The sequence below is a fragment of the Euprymna scolopes genome, chromosome 14 (genome assembly GCF_053919585.1).
Source record: "Euprymna scolopes isolate OS-2025 chromosome 14, ASM5391958v1, whole genome shotgun sequence".
NCBI classification, from domain to species: Eukaryota; Metazoa; Mollusca; class Cephalopoda; order Sepiida; family Sepiolidae; genus Euprymna; species Euprymna scolopes.
In genome coordinates this window covers 79,836,657-79,862,532 of record NC_136495.1, presented here as the reverse complement: position 1 = coordinate 79,862,532, position 25,876 = coordinate 79,836,657, and the positions used below count along the sequence as shown (strand labels likewise).

The 25,876-nt window shown below is 35.0% G+C and overlaps 1 protein-coding gene across 3 annotated transcripts in view; it reads right to left on the bottom strand.

Moving 5' to 3' along the window:
• LOC145293111 (ras-related C3 botulinum toxin substrate 2-like) overlaps window positions 1-25,876 on the bottom strand; it is a 229,951-nt gene that overhangs the window by 54,006 nt on the left and 150,069 nt on the right. For 2 of the 3 annotated variants that reach the window (XM_080139490.1, XM_080139491.1), the window contains one exon: window positions 21,762-21,805. The exons of the other annotated variant lie outside the window; for it this stretch is intronic. The gene's annotated coding sequence lies outside the window, so the exon portion shown is untranslated. The remainder of the gene's footprint in view (window positions 1-21,761; window positions 21,806-25,876) is intronic. 3 annotated transcript variants of the gene reach the window in all.

Below are 25,876 nucleotides of genomic sequence, written 5' to 3'. Positions count from 1 at the left end.
TTGAAAAAAAAAATCGTCATATTTCTCTAACAAAAATGGGTTGTTTACACAGTAAACACAAGCCTTGAATTCAGATATTTATTTTAGACCAATCAGAAAGCATGTTGAAAACACTCTACTTAGTTTCCTTTCAAAGGCATTGAAAAAAAAATAACCTGTATTCGTTGCAAATTTTTATTTCATTAAACCTTTTTATCATAGTGCTAATGATTTTGTAGTTGCTGTATTAGTTTGCTCCCAAGAATGTATGCTAGCTTTCATACAGAACTATAAAACATGTATCCTCTACAATCAAGTTACAATTTGATCCTTTTCTTTTCACAATATTATTCTTGTAAGATTTGCATAAATGGATATTCTTAAGAGGCAGTTGTGTGTTTGAAACTGAATCATGGGAGAAAGGTCACTTAAAATACAAGCAGATAATTCAAACGAGATTATAGATGTTAATTAAGTTGTAAAACTACAATTGTATTTGTATGTATCGATACCTAACGATCTGTTATAACAGACTATTCTCAAAATAAACACAGATTCTGGTTTATCAGGTAATCATTAGATTTTTTAATGCTTACTTTGTGAGAAATATTCACAAGATCTTTTGGTGCACGTCCACAGTTCAATCTAAAAAATTTTTTTTTTTTAAATACAAAAAAAAATCTTTGATGTACATCACGGAACGAAAATATCACTTCAAAAATCATATCAATTGATCAAGTAGTTTTTTTATATAAAGAAAATCATTTTAAAATTATTCTAAACGATTAATGTGAAATCGTTAGCATTACAAGGTTGATCTCGCAAATTTGAATTATTATGAGTTATCTGCTCTTGATTTTTCAAGATGGAGACACAAGATTGTCTCAATTTGCTTACTCATAAGATTTGATTTTCTAGGTTCAAATAGAAACTATTTGATTAATTTATGTGCTTTTTGGAATATGATTTTTTCGATTTTTCTGTAATTTTTCAAGGTTGAATTTATAATTTTATGAAAATTGAATAAGCATATAATGGAAAAAAATGTATAGAAAAAAGAAAAAGTAGACAAAAATACACAACAAAATTTACTTATTAGAAAGTACTTTTATAATGTTGAATATATTTCACATATCATTCAATAAATCCCAGGCCTGACACAAACAATTCTATATAATTTTTAAATAAAGTACTAACCATCAAATGGCACATGTCAAAATTAAAACAATTTAGATTACTAGTTTGCAAACTGAAACATGATAGACTAACCTGATAGACTAACCAAACAGCTTACTGATCCTATCAATCATGGATCAAGCTATAAGGTTAGTACAAAAAATGTTGCTTTTTTTAGAAATGACTAATAAGTAGCTCATCATCATCATAAGTTTAACGTTCGTTTTGCATGCTGACATGTGTTGGACAACTTTCAGAAATTGACTTTCAAACTAACCTATCTTTGGGCACATGTTTTTTTTTTTTTTCTATTCCTTTTTCTTTCAAATCCATCCTTATCACTTCCTCCCATATTTTGCCTAGCTTACCCTTGCCAACGGACTTTACTACTTCCACTGTTCTACATCTAACTCAAGAACTCTCAGCAAGCCTTTAAATGTGACCTAACTAAGAAAGTCTTCTGTTACTTTTTTTTTTTAAACTGAATTTACCAAAAGGATTTTATGCACAAAGAATATTAAATGTTGCACCATTGGATGGAATGGTCTCGTCTGACCATTTGCCGAGTCATGCATGATTATGCTGAAATCATTTACTTTTTGTAGTCAAGTACGAGGGGCGTGCAATAAGTAATGCCCCTGACCCACTTCCCATATGAGTAGAGCAACGAAACTTGGCACAGTTATTAGTTTTTCTCTACATAGGAACCATCCAGCGTTATGCATTTCTCCTATCATTTGATGCAGCTCTGGAGACCGTTTTTGTAGAACATCCCAGGTTGGTCCTCCAACCACGACGTGATTTCAGAAATCAAGGCTGCATCATCTAGGAAACGCTTTCCTTTCAAAAACAACGTCATGGCTGAAAAGAGGTGAAAGTCAGAGGGTGCAAGGTCAGGAGAGTAGGGAGGATGGGAGAGGATTTCATAACCACATGCCCGTGCTTCTGATCTGGCAACATGCGAGTTGTGGACCGGAGCGTTGTCCTGCAGGAGAAGGGTACCTTTGCTGATCTTGCCCCGCCTCTTGATTTTGATAGCTTCCCTTAATTTCCTTAAAAGTGAAGCATAATAGACTGCTGTAATTGTGGTACCCTTTGCCAGGAAATCTGTCATCACTACTCCGTCCTGGTCCCAGAAGACTGTGAGCATGACCTTGCCAGCAGAGGGCTGCACCCTTGCCTACTTTGGAGGTGGTGAGTTCAAGTGCTTCCACTGCATTGACTGGGTTTTGGTCTCTGGATCATAGTGATGGACCCAGGTTTCATCCTGTCTAATCAGTCTTTTGAAAAACTTTGACTCATCTTCTTGGCACATCTCCAAATTCATCCTCGAGCACTCGACGCGTTCTCGCTTCTGGAATGGTGTGAGCAATCTGGGAATCTATCTGGCAGACACCTTATGCATATGCAAATGGTCATGAATGATAGTTTCCACAGACCCTGTACTAATCTTGACATCTTGGGCTATTTGGCAAATAGTAATGCGCCAATCTTCCAAAATGGCAGCCTCAACTTGACGGACAGATGCCTCATCAATGGCAGAAGGGGGGGAGCAACCAGGTTTGGGAGCTGTTTCCACAGACTTCTGGCCATGTTTGAATTCACGATGCTAGCGTTTTACAAGGTCATATGATGGGGCATTATCACCATAGGTTTCTTTCATTTCATCAAAAGTCTCCTGTGGTGTGCATCCTTTCAAATACAAAAACCGGATCATTGCTCGACATTAGACAGGCTCCATTTCACACCTGACTCAGTTCAAACACCTGTAAAACAGAAACCACAATTAGATCAGAGCTGTAATTTGTCACATAACCCGTAGAGATATAAATCATTGCACATGCAAAATTTCAGCCAGATCAGACAACTGGAAGTGGGTCAGGGGCATTACTTATTGCACGCTCCTTGTATACAGCACAAAAAAAGAAAGATTTGCTCATACTTTATTTTACTAAACATGAACTAAAATGAACTACAGACATTTATCTACAGAACAATATATATGGAGAGATGAAAAAGAAACACGCCAAATTATATTTTCATCAACGTTTCGTCTTAATTTCAAGATTTCCTCAAAATGATTAATTTGAAGAAAATAAAAACAAAACGCTGATGAACATATCATTTTTCATCTCTCCATCACATTGAAATATTATTTCGATAATTTTCATCATACACACACACACACACACATTATATATATATATATATATATATATATATATATATATATATATATATATATATATATTAGATTGTTTTAATCAACAAAATGTGATAGAGTGTAGAGAGCAAACTCGGGTTGCCTATCTAAATTTCTAAATGCCTGGTAGGTGAAAAGGACGTCTCTTCTAATTGACATATGACGTCACATTTATAAGTATTTCCATTTTAAATATGCACAAAGATTGAGATTTGATTGCACTTTATTTTATCAACCATACATTACAATATAGTACATCGGCTATATTACAAGTACAAGTGGAGAATATATAAAGTTAAGATTTTTGTTATTGGCATTTTTTTTAGCGATTTTCACAACTTCGAAATGCTGTTATAAGCATGTAAAATATTTAATAATATATATATATATATATATATATATACTAGCATTTCAGCCCGGTGTTGCCCGGGTGTTTGGATGTGTCTTTTGCGCAAAAAAAAAAAAAAAAAATGTTAGTAGGAAGGCAGGCTCAAACCCGTACCGCGAAGGAGGAAAAGAACAGGAAAAAAAACCTGACGTCTTTGCTGTTACAACCATCGCCAAACCGGAAGTGACATATTTTTAAATTAAGGCTAGACAATCGAAAGGAGAAGATGACTTTCAAAAATATCGGTGAAAAAAGTGACCCTGATACTGATCTTGGTAAAATCCGTCGCCTCTGTCGACATGCAAACATACATACATACATTTATATATTGGTAACTAAAAGTTTTCGACCCAAACCGATTAAAAAGCTTGCCCTATCTCTGATAGATCTTCTTGTTTGTCCACTCTGCCTCGAACAAATGCTGGAGAGGTTGATGATCGGTTTTAATTATAAAGGTAGCCCCGCTTAGATAATAGTCTAGCTTCTGTAAGGCATATACTATAGCATAAGTCTCTTTCTCAATCACAGGCCATCTCCGCTGAGTAGGGGAAAGTCTGTGCGACAAAAAATAGATTAGAGCCTCCTCTGGAATACCTGGTATCGGACCACTTTTTCCAGGACAGGGCTGTGTAAGGCAAGCACCAATACACTGCTTGCTGGCGTCGGTGTACAGGACCATAGGTTTACTCAGGTCTGGTTAAGTCAACAATGGTACCACCATCAACTGACTTTTTAAAGCATCAAATGACCGTTGGCAGTCTTCGGTCCACTTGAAGCGGGCATATTTTTTTGTCAAATCAGAGGAGTAGCCAACCTAGAAAATCTTGGTGTGAACCGCCTGTAGTAACCAATCGCCCCTATGATTCCTCTGACCTCCTTGACTGTGCAGGGTGCAGGCATCGCTCGGATCACCTCAATTTTGTCGGTATTAGGTTTTACACCACTTTCGTTGATGATAAACCCCAGATATCTAGTCTCCTTCTGCATGAATTGACATTTGGGTAGTTTAAGTCGTAACCCATGTCTTCTCAGCCGACCAAAGACAGTTTGCAAATGCTGAATATGCTCCTCAGTACTGCTAGAAAAAATAAGGATATCATCCAGATATGCCATAGAAAACTACTCCAGGCCCTCTAACACTATTGACATGAGCTGCTGGAAGACTCCTGGTGCATTAGCGAGCCCGAAAGGCATGACCCTAAACTGATATAATCCTACATGACATGCAAACGCAGCCTTTTCCCTATCTGCCTCGTCCAGAGCTACCTGCCAATATCCAGATCTTAAATCCAGAGTGGAGAAGTATGTTGACTTCCCCAGCAGAGCGAGAATATCATCAATCTGCGGCAATGGGTAAGCTAGTGGTTTTGTAATGTTGTTCAGAGCCCTGAAGTCCACGCAAAACCTATGTCCTCCATCTTTCTTGTCCACCAGTACCACTGGGAAGCTCCATGGTGATGTGGACCACTCGATTATGCCCGCGTCTAACATCTCACAAACTGCCCCTTCCACTAGGGTTCGTTTCTGTAGAGGGGTTCGATATGCTCTTAATTTTATGGGCGGGTGGTCACCTGTGTCTATTTTTACTTGAACGGTTTTTGTCTGGCCCAACTCAGTGTCTGAATTGGCCACTATATCCCTATTTTCCTCCACTATATTCTCCCTGTACAAGATCTTCAGTGGCCAAAGTCTCCCTTGCTCCCTGCACCCCCAGAGATATCTCCATATCTCCAACCTTTAGTAGGGCTGGGCTGAAACTGATTTTTGCTCTATTATACTCCAGCCAGTCTCTGCCCAAGATCATTGATTTACAGAGAGTGGGGGTCACAAAGTTTTTGCATAACGAGTCCCTCCCCTACTTGCACAGAAAGGTGCACCATACCTGAGACCTCGATTTCTCCCCCGTCTACCTGTACTATTCGTAGATCCAAAGGTTCTAGCAAATTCCTCCAAAAATCCGAGTTTATAGAACTCTTCAAATCTGATCATTGATATAGAGGCACCTGTGTCGAATAATGCTTGCACCTCCCCTCTCCCACCTACATGCACCCTGCAAGTTAAATCTGGTTTATGTCCAAATAAAGCGAAGCTTTGGGCCACCCCTACCACTTGTTGGGTGGCCCCCTTCCATTTCCCTGGTCCCTCCTCCAATATCTCTCTCCTGATTCCGCACTCCTCTCCCAGGCACACTCTCTCTCCATATGTCCAGGCTGTCCACACCCCCAGCACTCCACCACCCCTGGGCCTGGGGACGGTCCCCTCCATCCTAACAGATACTACATTTTGATTTTGGCTCGAAGGCAAAGTGAGTTACCTGTCTACACTTAAGTGCCTAGTATGTGAAACAGGACGTTTTCTCTAATTCATGTGTGATGTCACAGTTAGAAGTGTTTTCATTTTTCCAAGTTAAATTCATTAGTATTTGTCTGGGGTATTACTTATTTAAGAAATACTTAATTCTTTAAGTATGAAAAATAAAACAAAAACTGACATCCACCACTCTATAATAAAAGGCAATATGCATAATATATCGTCTAAAGAAGAAGCTTTGAGTAAATAAATTAAAAAAATAAATCTAACCTATCACAAACTTAGCACTTGCATACTTGCTGACTTCTAAATATAAATGCAGGAGGATCTTCCTGTCTGGTCTAGCAAGAAATAGTGAAATATATATATACTGTATTAACAAAACCAAAACTTCCAAAAATGAATTGATAGCAACAGAAAGTGTATTTCATTTTAAGTTACAATTGTTTCCATACTAGTCGGACAATTTCAAGCATTATGGCGTTTGAAAATTTTCACATAATCAGCATTTCTTCAGACTTCTTGTATAAAAAACACTCTTGACAATAGAATATTGTTTAAAGAAAATTCCTTTAACGGAAATGAAGCATGCGAAAACATTTACCCTGGAGGCATCCTCCGTCAAAAGCCCATTCAAATATTAATATATCACCTAATTTTTGTATCCTTATTTAAAAACAGTCATAAGGAGTTTCCACAAAAACCCGTAGCCATTTAAAATCTTTAAATAATACCATTAATTGAATTCCTAAATTAGATTTCTATATTGTTTACAAAAAAATAATCATTATGTATAGAATTATATTGAATGTTCATATTTACTGTTATTTAATTCAGTTTTATTTCATGATACTTTAAAAATTGTCCAGCAGTGCAATATTATAAATGATGCAATGTTCACTTTTCACACCTCAAAAATGAAAACTGAAATTGAAAAGTTGCCATGCTATAATTTACACATGTTTGTGCTTCTTAACCCCTCAGCAGAGTAGTGTATCCTGCTGATCATCAGTGAAAAGTAGATGTAGAATCCAATTCTAAATATGTTTTCTATGCCAATCTTTTAAAATTAATATTTGAATCATGGACCCAGGAAAGTAGACATACACAAGTTTTTATCATTTAGATAGGATGAAAATTATTATTATTCAACAGTAGTAAGAAGGATTCCATTAAAGTCAGAAATACTAGAATTAGATTGGACAGCTTTTGACAAAAAACAAACAAACTCAAAGCTAGACCTGTAGGTATTATCATTGATATGGTTAATGTTCTGTAACTTGCTTTTTTGGTGATTTCTTCAAATGGATACAGGAAAAGGATATTTTTTGCAAACAAGTCCCCATTGGTAAATTGTTAAGGTGGGAATCTTATCAACAGCACACATTACAAGAGCTTTTCGTTGTTTTTAATATTTTGAATTCCACCATGTGATCACATCTTGAATGCGTCTGTTCTTCCAAATTAAACTGATCCTATATTTCAATTAAATTATTTAATGGAAAGCGATTAAAGTGAGAAACTATATTTTTGTTAGATGTAATGGCTGTCTTCACAGCCTGAGTTACAATGTATGATAGTTATTTTAAATCACATTCTCTGACATTAGCAACCATATTTGTTCCTGAATCCCGCAAGACGTTTTATTGAAGATTTACTCATCCAGAACATTGTGCAATCCTTCATTTATTGCACCTATGTGTGCACCAGGGAATGGAACCACTCTAAACACAGCTCCGCACTGTTCAAAGTCATTTGAAAACCAATGACCTGTCAAACTCAGTTGTAGCTGTCCAAATATCTATAGATCATGAAATGTTGCTAATTTTTTTTTTTCTACATAGATGCCACCACTTATCAAGGCCGAGAGGCCACTCAAGGATAAGGGTTAAAGAGTGTACAGTAGTCAAAAGGACAATATAGTAATCAATAGTAATGGAAGTTCGGTAAATTTGTTAACTTAAGTGGAACGGCTCATCAGAAACTTGTTCATGTTGGACTTGAAGACAACCATATTATAGACAGCTGGAAAGCAGGAAAACGGAAGACAATTCCAGGGCATTCAGTTCTAAGAAAGAAGCTTTGATCATGGCATCTACGTTTAGGTTTAGGCACAGATATAGGGTGGAAGGAATTATCGATAGTGTTTTCAGCTAGACGAGTGTTTTTGTGAAAGTTTGGCGAGGGGGGACCATAGATTGGAGCTCAGTCCAACACTTTCCATGAAAATAATGATAAAGCAGAGACAAACTCGCAATACCTCTTCTGTGAGATAGAGGTTGCAGCGAAGAGAAAAGGACATCTTCCACAAGGCCACAAAGTCTATTTTGGACCCTATCAAGGCAGGACAAGTCCTTTCTAGCAGCTCCTGCCCAGATGTGACAACAGTATCCCATCCTTGGACGTACCTGGCTCTTATATAGATAGAGAATTGCATCAGCAGTGAGATATCTACTGGATCAATAGAAGGATCCAACCATTTTTCCAGCGGCCTTGGCAACAGATTTGATGTACGTATTCCATTTAAGATCAGGAGTAAAGGTCAAGCCCAGAAGCTTGTCAAAACTTGAGGCCTCCTGAAGACGAGAGCCATTCACTTTAATTGATGCCAGATGGGGATCAGAGCTTGGTTTTAGATGCATTAAAAGTAACCAGCCATTCCTTTCCCCATTGTACAACATGATCAAGATCAGAGGAGAGAGAATCGGAGAGAACTTGGTCATTTACTGTTTTAGATGTTCTACCATAGATGGTAGTGTCATCAGCATAAATGTCTACAAATGATGTAAGGGTGTGATTTGGAAGATCATTAATGTAGATCAGGAAAAGAGTTGGACCCAGGATGGACCCCTGAGGGACTCCAGCATTAATACTGTGAGCTTCTGGTTTTTGCCCATCAACTACTACTCTTATGAACCTATCAGAGAGAAATGATTTAATAATTGAGAAGACATTTCCAGCTATACCATAGCTGGAGATCTTGTGAAATAAATCTTTATGCCATACCCTATCAAAGGTCTTTGATATGTTAAGAGCAATTGCCCTGGAAAGCTTGCCTCTGCCGAGAGATTCGCTAATCCTATGAGATATAACTGTAAGCACATCTGCTGTAGATCTAGCAGAATGGAAACCATATTGTGTGTCATTAAGAAGGTTATTTTTGCTGAGATGGTTGATTACTTCTCTATTTAACACAGATTCCAGCAACTTACTCATGACGCACAGGAGACTTATTGGTCTGTACTGAGAGGGGGATGAGCGATCACCTGAATTCTTAAATACAGGGCATACTGATGAGATTTTTCAGAGCGATGGGAAACTATTCTCCTTAAGACAACGTTTAAACAGTTTTGTAAGTATGGGCGCTAGTTCTGGTTGAAGTTTTTTGAGTACTATAATTGGAATACCGTCAGGGCCGGTTGGTTTACTGGAGTCAAGGTTTTTGATTAGCTTGGCAACATCACGTACAGATATTTGTATATCACATAGCATGTTTTCTGATACAGGAGGAAATATTGGGGGTTGGCGGCCTTGGTCGCAAAGGGTAGAATTAGCTGCAAAGTTCTTGACAAAGAGTTTGGCTTTGTCTGATGCTGACGAGATTACCTCAGGTCTATTGATGATAGTTGGGATAGAGGACACACTTCTGTTCAGGATTCTGTTTGCTATTTGCCAAAACTGGTGGGAACCAAGCTGCTGCTCAGCTACTTTGGACTTGACGGACTGAGCATATAACTCTCTTGCGTTCTTTATTACTTTCTTACAATGGTTGCTGGTGGTCCTGAAAGTGGCTTTAGTTTCCATACATCTATTACGTTGGAAGCAGTGGAAAAGGTGATTTCTGTGCGCAACAGCAGCAGCACATTCTGGAGAAAACCATGGCTGGCTGTTAGGTTTTTGCTGGAACTTTTTCGAGGGTATGAAACGGTCTATACCTACAATTAACCATTACATCAGGTCTGATACTATAGAGGACACATTCTTTTAAAACATGGAACACAGAGGTAGATCCGATATAAATGTACGGACTCTATCCCAGTCAGCCATAGTGTATCGATATACTGTACGATGGAGAGGTACGTCTGAGAACTGATTACATTTCATTGTTATCTTAATTGATACAATTGAGTGGTCGGAAGATCCAAGAGGAGACAGAATGGAAACTGAACATAGTTCAGGGCAAGTTGTGAGAAAAAGGTCTAGGAGACTCGCATACTGGCCATCATTGTCGGGCACATGGGTGGGTTTGTGAACAATCTGAGTGAGGTCATAAGCAATGGAGAAATCATGACAGAACCTCCCCTCGTCATCGGTCTTGTTTGAGTGTGGGTCAACCATTCCACATTATGAACATTGAAGTCTCCACATACGTGAATGTTAGCTGAAGGATATGCTGATAGAACTTGGTCAATTTTTGTCAGATATGCTTTTAAAGATAGTAACTCCGCTGTTATGGGGGCGATAGAGAGTAAATATAAATGCAGTAGTGTGAGCTAGTGCAACCCGGAAGCACATATAGGGTAAGTTAGGATCTTCTCTGGAGATGTCCCTACCACATGGAAAGCCATCTTTAATATAGGCACATATTCCATGCCCATGGCGATCTTAGGGGTCAGATTTGGAAGTTAAGTAAGAGTATCCCTTAATTACGAACTCATCTAGGGAAATAGTCTGTCCAATGCCAGCTTCGCTTAAAAATAAAAGGTCTGATTTAGTCTCCTGTAATTGGGCTTCAACCTCTGGAAGGTTAGAACGTAGACCCCTGATGTTGCAGAAGGAGACATGGTAGTGGGGGTCTACATTGGAAGTTGGAGATCCGGGTTTAATCGTGTATTTTTTCTTGAAACTTGTCATGATGGAATTTTGGAGTTTGTGGACGAGGTCGTCGGACTTGCTTTGAGTAGGACAAAGAGGGGAAACTAAGAGAAAAAGAAACAAAGAATTTTTTTTTTTCAGCAAGAAATGGTTGAATTCTTGTTATTATATGTTCTCAAACTGGGTTATTACACCGCAAAACAAAAAACCGATTATCTCCCTTGCACTTTTTTTCTTGTAAAAATTTGTTTTTTACTGTTTCTTTCCTTTTTTTTTTCTTTAACTCTTTTAGTTTTTTTGAATAGATGTTGTGTCTACCCCAAGACATTCTCTTGCAGATAACAGTATATATATCTCAATAGAAAAATATACTTATAACAAATATGCTACACAGTAATTGCTCTCCCAAGCCCTTATACATGTATTGAGCACTGTTGAAGTAAATACTGAAAAATATACATATGTAATACTTTGGTGTAATTACTATATAAAACATATTGTAAGTCTGGGGTAAAGTGTATTAAAACAGTTTTGTACTAATAGTTCACCACTTATCAAGGTCAAAAAGGCACTTGAGGATAAGAGTTAATGAGATGGAACGATTCCCAGTTAAAAAATGAAGGATGATACAAAAAACTGGACTAAGTTTGATTAAATGTGGAGCCAGTTTATGATCTACTGACATTAGATTTGAAGATGACCATGTTATAATCTGTAAGGAAGCAGTCTCTCAGCAATGTGTTCCATCGATAGAATGTCCTCGCAAAGAAACTCTGTTTGTGGAAATTTGAACTGACATTAGACACACAGAGGAAGTTGGTTTCTTTTCAACCATTTCACTGAATTCTTGTTGTGAACCAGCAGGAGGAACCAAAATCAATTGAGCATTTTTGATGGAAATAACGATAGCAGAGAGAGAGAGAGAGAGAGAGAGAGAGAGATTAGTAAAATGTTTCTTTTGTAAGGAAGAGACTGTATAAAATAGAAAAGATTATTCCTTATTGAATTTCAAAGTTGACTTTAAGTCTGCCAAGGAAACAAAAACTAATTTGAGCAGCATCTTCTCAAATGTGGCAGAGAACTAGATATTTGGACATTTCAGGTTCAAGTATTTTTTAAGCAGGCTATAATAAATAATTGTTTTGTGTTATTCATTTGTAATTTTATTGTCTTGTTTCCCCCCCCCCACATATATACAATAGTTTTGTTTTATTTATTTGTTATTATTTATTAATTAAAACGATTTATTAAAAAAAAAGAAAAAAAAAAAAAGAAAAAAAAAGGATATGAGGCATAAGCAAGAATTTAAGAAGGGGAGAAGGTAGCTGACTGCTAACTCTTGTTCTCTCTGCACTTCCTCCCAATTAGAAGCGCCACATTTTCTTTTTTGGTTTAAATTCAATGAAAAAATTGTAAGTTGAAAATAGAGCCCCTCCCCTCAATATATACGCATACCATTGAATTAGGTGATTCAATTTCTTCTTTCTTTTCATTTCTTTATGGTCTTATTTAAAAGATAAATTGGCATCAAAATTCCAAAAATGTAAATCTATATACATAAAAGCGAATGTGTGTGTGTGTGCACTTTTTGTGTATGTCTGGTAAAGGCTTTTTTCGTGGTGGTTCTCGGGTTGGTCGCTCATTCTTATAACTTACTGTCTAAATTATAATATCTATGAGTTATGAAGGGAGGTCGTGCCTATCTTTAATTTGGTCGACTTTTACACGCTATTTTCAAGATTTTTTTTTTCACTCGCTGCGTCTTTGTTTTGCTTTTCAGTATAAAAGCGAAACTGAATCTGTAGCATCAAATCTCTTGTAACGGGGACGTCCAGAAAAGCAATAAAGTTTGATCAATGCGGGGAAGAAACCTCTTATATCAGACGATTGATATTCATTGGGGCACTCCCCTTTTTATAGGGAGCTGTTTCCCCCTCCCCAACATATTGGGAAAACAAACAGCCAAAGTTGGGGAAAAAAAAAAAAAAAAAAAAAACAGCCTCGCAGCAAAATATCACTGTGAGATATGTTTGACCTCATTATCATTACAATCGCACATTTAAGTTGTAATTGTTAAATTAAATCACTTTTCTGTTACTCTGCCGTGGTGGGCGAGTGGGTTCATGTCAGGATTTTTTTCCACCTTTGCCTCAAGGTTCGATCCTTCCTACCTACCAAAACTTTTTTTTTTCTTTTATCACATCGACGCCGAGCAGTTTTTTGTTTTTCTGATTTTTTTAAAGAAGTTTAACATCGTTTTTTTTTTAAACCCCCCCCCCCAACACACACACTTCCAAACACCCCGGGCGACGCCGGGTACCCCCGCTAGTCTATAATATAAATCTCACCTATCTGTTTAAATGTATGTATGTCTGCCTAAAACTTTCGACGGACGTGATGGATTTTCACGAGATCAGTATTGTTTTGATGCTCGACCCTTTGGATGACGAATATGAAAAAATTGGCTAAAAATATTAATTTCTTCACATTCAACTGAGCACTTGTCTACAGAGAGTGGTCGCTTTTTTTGCCGATATTTTTGAAAGTCATTGCCTCTTTTCGATTGACTAGCCTTAATTTAAACCTTCGCCACTTCTACTTTGGCGATGGACGCAACAGCAAAGACGTCACTTATTTTTTTTTTTTTTTCACATTCTTTTCCTCCTTAGCGGTATGGGTCCGAGCCTGTCTGCCTACTACTACTTTTTTTTTTTTTTTTTTTTTTTTTGCTCAACCAACACCCTTACACACATCTCCACTTTCTTTTTCGCCTTTTCGATATGGATTCAAGCCTGGCTGCCTACTACTACTTTTTTTTTTTTTTTGTTGCTCAATATACACCTCCAAACACCCGGGTAATGCCGGGCATTATACAGGTTAACCAAAAAACGGGCTAAAAAGCTCTAATTAGGCTCCATTTCTTAGTGTTTTGTCCGAATGAAATGCAACTTTTATCATAACTAGTTTATTATATTCAAAACATCACATTAAAACACTAGGGTCTTTGGCCTTTTTTTCTCTGTTGACTGTAAAATGCTCAGAAAAACAATTGAATGTCCTGTTTTTTTAGGTCACCCTATATGAATGAATTTAAAAGAAAGTTTTTTGTTTTGAATTTACAACAAACTTATGAATAAAATGTGTATCACTAGTTTGAACGAACTTTGTAAAATAATAGTGAGCAGATGGATCCAGGTAGTAATACTATAAAACTACTTGGGTTAATATAAAATCTCAAACAACTATCAGAAAGAAAAACAAAACAATAATACAAAACAACACAACAAAGAACAAACATTTCCATAATTAATGTCCATTCGTGCCGAAATAAATGCCACTGCAGTGAAAACTGACCGTATCATTTTTCACTCATCCAACACATAGTAATTGTTTAGCAGAAAAGTTTGAAATTGTACACACAAAAAAATAAAAAAATAACAAGAATTTCTATAACATGAAAAAATAGTGGATAAAAGTACTCGGTAAAATTTAACTGTAAGTTACATTTTTCTGGAGGTTGAAGGTTCAAATCTTCAATACAGCCAACACTTAAAAAATTGCTAATTACTTAGGACTTCTACCCAGTCAATAGAATGAGAGCATGCTGACAATCGCATTTACTATTATCCTCGAGTGGCCTCTGGTCTTTGATAAGTGATGACTGCTTAGTCAAAAAAAAAAACAAAAAAACTTCAGCTTTATAATCTGTTTACATGCACCCAAGAAGCACCATAAGAAGCTTTGATGGTGATGGTAATTCGATTATTTATTATAAAAACACAATTATAAAGCACTAAAATAAACGTTTTTTTTTTTTTAAATAATTTCACCAGAATGCATTTCCATATCTTTGTAAATAAATAAGCCATTTTAACCTTTTGTTGGGGAAAAAAATTGAATTACTTTGTGACTCTTCGAAATTTTAAAGAAATTTGGAAACATTTAAACTCTGAAATCGCTTTAAATTATAGCAAATCCTCATGTATTAACCATTGAAATTTTGGAAGCAATTTATAGTATGCAAATAATTTGTTACTCATGAAATTTTCTTTTCTTTGTTTAAAAATAAAACTACTTAATCTATTTTACATGACGTTGGAATATATTTTTGTTTCGTCACAGATACATAGATTATAGAAATTTTTTTTTTTTTTTAGGAGTCACCACTTATCAAGGCCCGGAGGTCACTCGAAGATAAGGGTTAATTAGTGTACAATAGCCAATGGGATAATATCATAGTAATCGTTAGTAGTTGAAACTTGGTAAATTAGATTACTTAAAGGGACGGTTCAACAAGAATTTGTTTACGTTGGACTTGAAGATGACTAAATTGTGGTCAGCTGGAAAGCAGGCAAACAGAAGAGAATTCCACAGGCGTGCAGTTCTAAGAAAGAAGCTTTGTTCATGGAATCTACATTTAGGTTTAGGTAGAGATAAAGAGTGGGGGAAATTACTGGTTTGAGCTAAATGGGTGATTTTTGTGAAAGTTAGGCGAGGGGGGGGGCCATAGATTGGAGCTCAGGCGAGCACTTGCCATGAAAATAACGATGTCTATTTTGAACTCTGTCAAGACAGGATAAGATCTTTCTACCAGCTCCTGCCCAGATGTGGCAACAGTACTCCATCCTTGGACATACCTGGCTTTTATAGGTAGAGAATTGCATCTGCAATGAGATATCTAATGAAGCGGTAGAAAGATCTCGCCATTTTTTCAGTGACCCTGGCAACAAATTTGATGTACGTGTTCAATTTCAGATTAGGAGTAAAGGTCAAGCCCAGAAGCTTGTTAAAACATATAGCCTCCCCATTTCAACTGATGCCAGATGGAGATAAGAGCGTTGATAATGTAACGATAGAAGCTTGGTTTTAGATGCATTAAAAGTAACCAGCCACCTCTTTCTCCACTGTAACTCGTGCTCAAGATCAGAGAAGAGAGAATCAGAACTTGATCATTTACAGCCTTTTATGTATTGCTGGACAAGAACAAAACTTTTTTTTAACTCAAGATGAAAGTAAAACAAACTTCTGCTTGACACTGTATGTAGGTACTGCAGAATACCATATTGTTGATTTTATAAAATTATTTTCATATAAGGGCCATTACATGTCACGTGTGTTACAGTTCGGAAGGGTTTTCACCAATAACATTTATTCAAAATCGCCCTTATAATACTTTACTCTTTTCTTTTTGGTTTGTTTAGTCTAAAGGCATTACTCGTTCATGTAGTATATATAAAAAAAAAACATACCTATGATTATTTTTTTATAATGGTCTTGTTTCTAGTGTCACATGCATTACATTCAGATGGGAAGGATATTTTAAACATTGTGCCTTTATTATTTTATAAAAATGTGTTTTTCTAAATTTTTATGGAGTCTTCTAATTAGTAATCAGTAGTCTTTTTGTAAATTTTTACTCATTGAACCCCTGAGAATTAAGGTATTTGTTGTCACGTGTGTTACACCATAGCGTTACATGCATTACCCTTGCGAACTCTCGTTAATTTCCAAAGTTCTGTGAAGTGGGAAAATACTCAAATTTGGCAACCAATCAAAATAAAGTTTTTTCTTAATCTTAGTTTTTGTCCTAAGTGAATTGGTCATTTGGTTTGGACCGTAACATCCCTTAAAGTTCAGGCTTTATAGCATAAACAATTTTCATTGAAAAGATTTCAAACATGCACACAGGTTAGTGTAAAAACCTTTTTTCTTTTTCTTTTTCATGTATGTATCATAAAAAATATATCAAGTAGTTTTTTTTTTTTAACTCTTTCAACGCACACACATATATATAAGAATTTTGGAGTAGAAATCTTTCGGACAGAGTCCATTTTTCCAGCAGCAGCAATAATCGACGTTGGTAATTTAGTGTAAAAAACTCAACAAGGCCAGCTGAGTTTTCCATACGGTTCATAAATAAATTTATTTTCTCAACATTTGAACTTGTGATGAAAAGAAAAATTAAATATTTTAAATATTTATTTTTTCTTCGAAAATTTATTTTTAACATTTAGACAAGGACCTATAAAAGAAAACGTGTCTGTGTGTCTTTGTATATTTGCCTACGCAATAAATCTGTCAGTTTTAAGTCTACAGACTCGATATTTGATATATAAGGTACTGAGATGTATGAAAATCTTTGTAATCTGTTTTCGGCCAGAAATTTGGCTGTTAAGGGGTCAAAGTTCAACGATTTGACCTTTGAGAACTCTACCAAACACCTCCGACAATTTGGGGTATAAACACTAGATATAGGTTCCTTGAACATAGATCTAACTTAATAACTTGATTTGAGCCCAAAACAATAAATGTTACGGGGTCATAATAGGGGTCAAAGTTAAAAAAAAATTTGACCTCTGCGGTCTCTACCAAATTACTCAGACAATTTCTGGTCTAAACATTTGAAATTTTACATAAAGGGTATTCAGAGATGAGGCAAGCTTTTTAATCAGTTTGGGTTGAAAATTTTTAGTTACCAATATATGTATGTATTGGATTGTGTAGTGGACTTTCGGTCAGCGTTCAAGTTGTGGATAACTTGGCAAAGACTAAAGTGACCTCTCATGAAAACGGAGAACTATTTATGGCACAATGGGAGATTCCATTGTGCACACATGGGCCAGTCTATTCTTTGGATTATGATTGGCTGAATCACCTGATTGGATATGCTTGTACATAAATACAAGCCCTCAGTCCAGCTCAATCTGGTGTCAGTCTTGTGCATAAGCTGGACCCTTGGTAAGTGTTGCTGCTATTATTATTATTGTTATTATTATTGTTGTTGTTGTGTGTTATTGACTACTACAGTTCTTTTGATTATTCTACATGTATGTATATATGTTTGCATATCTGCCTAAAACTTTCGACAAAGGCGACTGATTTTTACAAAATCAGTATTGTTTTAAAGTTCGACCTTTCAGACGACAAATATTGAAAAATTGGCTAAAAACATTAATATCTTCACCTTCAACTGGGCACTTTTCAACAGGGGGCAGTCGCTTTTTTCGCCAATATTTTCTAAAGTCATCCTCTCCTTTCGATTGTCTAGCCTTAATTTAAACCTACGTCACTTCCGGTTTGGCAGTGGTCGTAACAGCAAAGACATCAGGTTTTTTCCCCGTTCTTTTCCTCCTTCGCGGTACGGGTTCAAGCCTGCTTTCAAACTACCACTTTTTTTATTTTTGCTTAACATACACCTCCAAACACCCAGGCAACGCCGGGCTGAAATGCTAGTTTAAAATAAAAACATTTCATATCAACAAAGCTGAAAAGTACTGGTTACCAAATGCTGCTGTTTGAAATTATTGGCAAATAAAACAATGTATTACTTTTGTTATAAAATTTGAATTTAATTAAGTACTTTTCATGCAAGTGTCGCTCATGTAAATTCCTAACAAAATGTCTGTTTCCAAAGTGGTTTACAGCAATGAATTACATTTTTTAATTTTTATTTTTAATTATTTAGAAAACATTAAATCGTAACAGCAAAGACGTCAGTTTTTTTTTTCCCGTTCTTTTCCCCCTTTGTGGTACGGGTTCGAGCCTGCCTTCATACTACTACTTTTTTTTTTCTTTCAAGCGTGTGATTATGAAAAGAAAATGTATATTAGCTATTATATACCTTTTGAATGAAGTTTCTATCTTGATTTATTTTTATACTAGAAAACCTCAACTTTATGATGTTCTAACATTTGAATGAAAAGTCACGTTTGTTCAAATTTCATGGTTGTGTGTGTGTGTGTGTGTGTGTGTGTGTGTGTGTGTGTGTGTGTGTGTGTGTGTTCAATGTCCTATTTTAGCATGGAATTTTTTTTTAAATGTTCAATTAGAACAAAAAAATTGAACAGAAAGTTTATTTCCTGGTGAAGTTTTATCAATTATAGATACTGATATAGAAGTATCAGTAATGAAGTATTCCAGAAAAGGCCAATGGTACTGGCAAAAAAAAAAAAGCTGATATAATTGCATACCGACCTGAGAATGTGATCGGAAAACCAAGTTCACCAATGGTAGATATTGGAAGAAATTTCAACATGAATATGTTAGTTATTATGTTTAAATCCATTGATTATTGAAGATTTTGAAGTGATATTTTGGCATGTAATACACATGACGTCACGGGTGTTACACAAATTCAAAGTGTTCTTTCAAGAATAAAAAAAATAGCTAGATTTTTTTTTGTTATTATTTTGTTTGCAGTAATATACTAGCTTATAACCGGAAAGGATTTTTTCCTCTGAGTTTTATTGAAGAATGAGAAAAAAAAGTCAATTAAGCATCACGTGTGTTACATGGACATGGGGCTAACTTTATAAAAATTTAATGTAAAAATGATTAACAACAGAAACTCAGGACCTCAGTTATTTTGAAATCTATATATATCTCAATCATGAAAAATATAATTAAACATAATTCTATGTTATTAGTAAGAATGAATGCCTGAAAAATAGGCAATTCTTTCATTTTTTGACTTCAATAAATAGCTGATGTTTATAGCCTCAGCACAGACAATACAGAAAAGATTAGAATTAAATTTTTTTATTTTTTGTAGTTTAGGGTGCTGTCTTTCAGAAAAACAACAATGCTAGAAAATATTGGATTTAAAATTCTGATTTTGGACCACTTTCCATGGAATGAGCCATAATAGCTTGAATTAAAGTTTAAAATGCAAAAGTCATTCATTTTGAACACACCCCAGTCTTATTAAGGAACCTACTAATGATTTTATATGTTGGACCCTTTTGCTTGTGTGATGATAAAACTTCTAAAATGCAATTGCGATGTTAGGCTGTATAAAGGTGTTAACTTTGGTCAAAATTGGATTGTTCTTTCTTTAATCAGACTTTTTCTGATTATCGATACTTATCAGAGGCATTCGGATACAAAACCTACCTAACAACAGTTTCAGACACAAAAAGTACACTTGTATGAAATTTCCCCCCCAAAATTGCCCAAAGCATTTCAGAGACCATAGGGAACTCACACCCACACACACATTGTCATATATATATATATATATAGAGAGAGAGAGAGAGAGAGAGAGAGAGAGAAAGAGATGATAGATAGACATACATAATATACTACATAATCTAAATGTATATACATGAAACATTAAATAAAAATAAAGATACTTTTTATTTCTGTTTTATTTTATCCTGATACTAGTGATGGAACGATTGCAATATTTTTCTCGATTCCAATACAATTACCGATTCTGTTCTAAATTCCTGATTGAGATTCTATTAAACTCTCTAAATATTTAGTATAGAGATGTTTTATTTTATTAAGATTAAAAAAAACATAATATGTACATAGTTTTGCAAACGTAAAAATAAAATTGTGTGTGTGGGGGGGGGGGGGTTGATCTATAGTTTTAGTTTTACTAGTCGTCTAAATAAATAAATATTTATCATTGGTATCAGCAATTGAAAATTAACACAAAAAAATTAAAATTGATTGTTTTTTTGTATTAGAAAATATGCTAAAATTTTCTGATTCAAATACCAATTCCAACACTCCCCGCTAAATTAAGATTTTTCTGATTCTGATTAATCGTCCCAACACTAGCAAATGTACGATCTATAATGTACAGTGTAAAATCATTAGTGTAAAAAAAGTTTAATAATTTAGTTTAATTATGTTTAGGTAATTATTTCACCAACATTTTTAATTTAATGTGGATGTTCTGTTGAACATCCACATTAAATTAAAAATTTTGGTGAAAAGCAAGAAGACATTGGCCCAGCATCACTCATCAGAGACAGGAACTGCCAAATTTTCAAACTAATCCTCCATACACCTGCCTCATCATGCCAAATCTAACAGGATTCAAATCATTTGATAAAACTGAATTCAATTTTTTTTTTTTTTTTAATTATTTTGCTACTTATTTGAATAATTAAACAAAATGTAATAATTTTTCTTTTTCGTTAAATTCTATAGAGTTTCTGTTTTCTTTTAATATCGATGAATAATTCATGATTACTTGCAAGCATTGGCTACACAACAAGTGCAGTTGAATTACTGGTAGGTTGAGAGAGGATAACTAATTTGCATGCAAGAAGTGTAAGACAATCAAGATGGATGAAAACTCGTGTGGAGAAAATATATTTGGATTGTGGTTGCTCAGAACTTTTGTTACCTTAATAATACTATTGGAACACAAGATGGAGTAGGTGCTAGTGTGATTGCAAGAATTAGTTTCAGGGAACTTATACCATTATTAACTAGCATAGTGTTACCACTATCGACCAGATAATAGTCTATCAGGCATATGTACGCAGCATGACGACATATAAAGGTGAAACCTGGTCAGTGAGGGTTGAGGATATGCATTGCATGGATAGAAATGATATCAGAATGATACAATGGTTGTTTAATGCGAGTTTTAAAGATAAATTTGGTTCTGATAACCTTAGAGGAAAACTAATTCTGAACAATATAAAGAACTTTACTAACCAGCAAAGTGTTACCACTGTCTATTAAGGTAAGAGTCTATCAGTTGTGTATGTAGTATGATGATGTATGGAGGTGAAATTTGGCTGGTAAGGACTGAGGATATGTGTTGCATGGAAAGAAATGATATGATGTGTAATGCGAGCCTTAAAGAAGTAACTAGTTCTGATGGTCTCAGAGTAAGAGTAAATCTGGACAGTATAGGAAGTTGTGTGCAGACCAGGAGACTTTGATGGTATGGTCATGTTGAAAGAATGTATTAGAGTTTGTAGGTTAGCAAATGTTATTTTCAGAGATCAAGAAGTTGCTTGCATATTTAAAATCTCATAGATTCATAATTAACATTAACAAACTAGTATTTAGTATAATTGATCACTGTACAAAAATGTTGAAATTGCATCAGAAATATTCAAACAAAGTAAAAACGATACATACTTGACAATATTTAATTATAAAGCACGGCAAGCGATGATAAACTCCTGAAAGAGAAAAAAAACTGTTAGAGATGTTATCAACAGGTCAAAGCAAAAAGTTCCATAATTTTTTTTTAATATTTAATGAAAATATTTGAAATGTATTAACAGAGTTGCAGAGTCGGAAGGCATAAGGTTCCATTGACTGACATTTAAAATTCCAAAATATCATTCCAACTCTAAATCCCGGCTTTAAAATTTTTCAATATTCAAAGCGTTGATTTTTTTTAGAATTTAAAAAATCAAATTCCAATTCACACTCTACGCATTCTTACGAGTTAGACTCAGAAACCTTGGTATTTACTCTTTTTTTTTTTTAAATTATTTTAGTTACTCTTGTTCACTTGATATAAGGCATAAGGGGTTACTATTTGGGATCGTAGTTCCAGAGACACTAATTAGGGGGTTGAGCAGCGAGATGTCTGTTCACATTACATTTAAACTTCTACACTGTTAGTAAAGTCAAGGAAGCAGGAAGGGACTTCCAAAGTCCAGTAGTCTGAGGAATGAAACTATCAGCATAAAAGGCTTTCTGGCATCCAGAGACCTCAACAGTGAAGGGTTGGGTTTTTATAGCTAGATGGGTACATCAAAGGGTACAAGTGCAATGAGTTCATCAGAGCATGTATTAAAATGTTCAAGTAAATAACTACATATAATTATTACTATAATTATTATATAATTATTACTATAATTATTTTCATACCTATAGACACTACTGTTTCATCCTTTCAGGAATGATCAGTGCAGGGTGTTCTGATTGGGAGACTCAAACCCGACTATGAAGACATCTTTGACTATTAGCAAGGAACAAACCACACAGCCAATATTAACCGTGAGAAATACATTTGAAATTAGGATTTATATAAAGCATATATGTCACAAACGGCTAGATTGATCTTATGATTATAACATCATGATCTGTGTTTGTAAGTTTAAGTGACCGACTTTAGTGCTCAACAATAAGAGTAGAGTTCTTACATTATATAATAAATACACACACTAGCAGAGAGACCCAACGTTTCATGGGATTGAATGAGGATCAGCGCATGTTCCACGTTTTCAATACTTTTATTGTCATCGAAATCAGTGGAATAGCCAATACTTGGGGACTCATCATGGTGCACTGGGAGAAAGCTTCATATGCCTCCTCGCAGTGACTTATCCACAATACATTGTAGTTTACATTGCGCTGTAGAAGACCTATTGCTGATTTTATAAAATGGCTTGAATTAAAGTTTAAAATACAAAAATCATTTATTTTGAACACACACCAGTCTTATCAAAGAATTTACTATTGATTTTATATGCTGGGATCTTTTGATTGTGCGGTGATAAAACTTCTTAAATGCACTTATGATATTAGGCTGTATAAGGGTGTTAACTTTGGTCAAAAGCAGACCGTTCCTTCTTTAATCAGATATTTTTTATTATCACTTTTCGATAGTTATCAGAGGCATTCCAATACAAAACCTATCTAAGAACACCTCCAAACACAAAAAGTACACTTGTGTGAAATTTTTAAAAAATCAGACCAGCTGTTTCAGAGTCCATAGGGAATGAACATGCACACACACAAAGTGTCTTTTATATATAACTAGTAGGAAGACTCAATGTTGCCTAGGACTGAATTAGGATCAATGAATGTTTCACATTTCAACACTTTTATTGCCCATTTTTCAATCAAATCGATTGATTGCCTGCTCTAGTTGGGCACCCACCACGATGCATTTGGAGGAAGCTTCACATGCCTCCTTGCAGTAACTTAGTCTACAATACATTGTAGTCTACATTGCACTGTAGAGAACGCATTATTGATTTTATAAAATTATTTTATATAATGGTTTTAATTAAAGTTTAAAATGCAAAAGGTAAGTATCATGATTCAATTGTGCTCTAAACAGAAAAATTCATTTGAAATGCGCCGCTGTCTTATCAAAAAACCTACTGTTGATTTTATACACCAGGTCATTGTGTGTGTGAAGCGATAAAATTTCTAAATTGCACTTGTGATGTTAGGCTGTACTAAAGTGTTAACTATGGTCAAATTCGAACTGTTCCTGCTTTAATCGGATTTTTTCAAATATCAATTTTTGATATTCATCAGAGGCATTCTGATACAAAACCTATCTATGCATGCTCCCAAACACAAAGTACATTTGTGTGAAACTAAAAAAAAAAAATCGTCTCAGCCGTTTTGGAATCCATAGAGAATGAACTCACAAAGTGTCTTTTATATGTAAGTGTGTGTGTGTGTGTGTATATATATATATAATATATATATATATATATATATATATATATATATACACACACACACGTGATATTTTATAATGCAAATGTATATACATGAAACATTAGAAAGAAAAACAACAAAAAAGGCATAGTTTAGTTTGATATCAATAGGAATAACGAAGTTCCCAATAATTAGGCAGTGAGAAAATATCGATTTCACAAGGAATATTCCAGATGTTACATACATAAATATTACATATGCAACATTTAATTTTAATTACAATTTTTAGAAGAGAATTGAAACAAGGCTAGTTCAGTTTGTCACCTAAATTATTGTTGGGGAGGGGGATCTCACCCATCCACAAGATATGAACTCTTATGAATTGTATAAATAGACTGAGAAACACCGACTCTCAGTGTAGCGAACATACTTTTTTTCTTTTCTTTTTTTACACACTGTATTCACCACTTATCAAGGCCTGGAGGACACTCGAGGATAAGGGTTAATGCGTATACATTAGTCAATGTGATTATAGCGTAGTAAACATAAGTAGTGGGAATTTTATACCTTGGATTACTTAGGGGGACGGTTCATCAAGAACTTGTTTACATTGGACTTGAAGACAACTAGATTGTAGTCAGCTGGCAATCGGAAGAGAGTTCCACAGGCGTGCAGTTCATTTAGGTTTAGGCACAGATAAAGAGTTTGGGAAATTATTGATAGCGATTTTGGCTAAACGAATGTTTTTCGTGAGATTTCGGCGAGGGGGGACCATACGCCATCTGAGCAGTATGTAATACGACTGTTGCTTTTGTAAATTCTGTTTTGTTTCCATATAAATTACCTTTCCTAATACATATCAGTGTTTTCCTTAAATGACCCTTCTGGGTTACAACAACTTGGCAATGAAGCACTGGAATTCACAAAGGAGATATTCATAACTTGGTGACGAAGAACTCCAATTCACAAAAGAGATATTCACAATCCTAACGACAAATAACTTAAATCAAAAATGAACCACCAACAAAAATATCCGTTTCGAACAAAAAAGGATAAAACGATACCAGTAATTATACACCAACGCTATCACACAACGAAGTAGCATTCGCAACAAAATAATTTCAAGCTGTGCCAGATAAATGCCAAAAAACAAAAATGCTTTGTGAGAGTTAACATGAATATGAATATAAAATAACGTCTCAATCAGTGAAGTGAAAAAAAGGAGGAACATGTCTCAAATTGGAAAGTTAAAAAAAAAAACCGTAATAGTATAGTAAGAAGAAAGGAAAAGGAAATAAAACATCTCATTCCAGATGAGGATTGTCTGACTTGCTATTTGCTTTCTCCCTTCCCTAAACATTTGAATGGATTTTGTCCAACATATGTTCTTTTAGTCACGTGATGACGTAAATATATTTATATGCAAATAAATACACATTGGTCTTTATTATAGAGCGGAAAATCCAGGCAGAGGTTGATTAATGAGCAGAAATAACAAAATACAAATAATAAAAATGTCTCCATAAAAAATGCTCCAACCATTACTATTTTTAGCTTGCCTAATTTTTTTTTATGCCCAGTAGACTGCTATGGAACCGAACTATGAGATGGAGAAAAAAAGTTCAAAATACCATAGAAAAACATTAAAACGACATTAATTTAATGCCATTAACATAAGACAAACTTACATATCCTACGATAACAAACAGATACAGAGAACCGTTATATAACGAAAACATCAGTCGCAATGCAAAGTTGTTTTCACAGTCATCATCAATTTCTTAATGAGCAAAGATGAGGAATTCAGTTGATAATCGCGATTTTAATCTATGTAGATCACC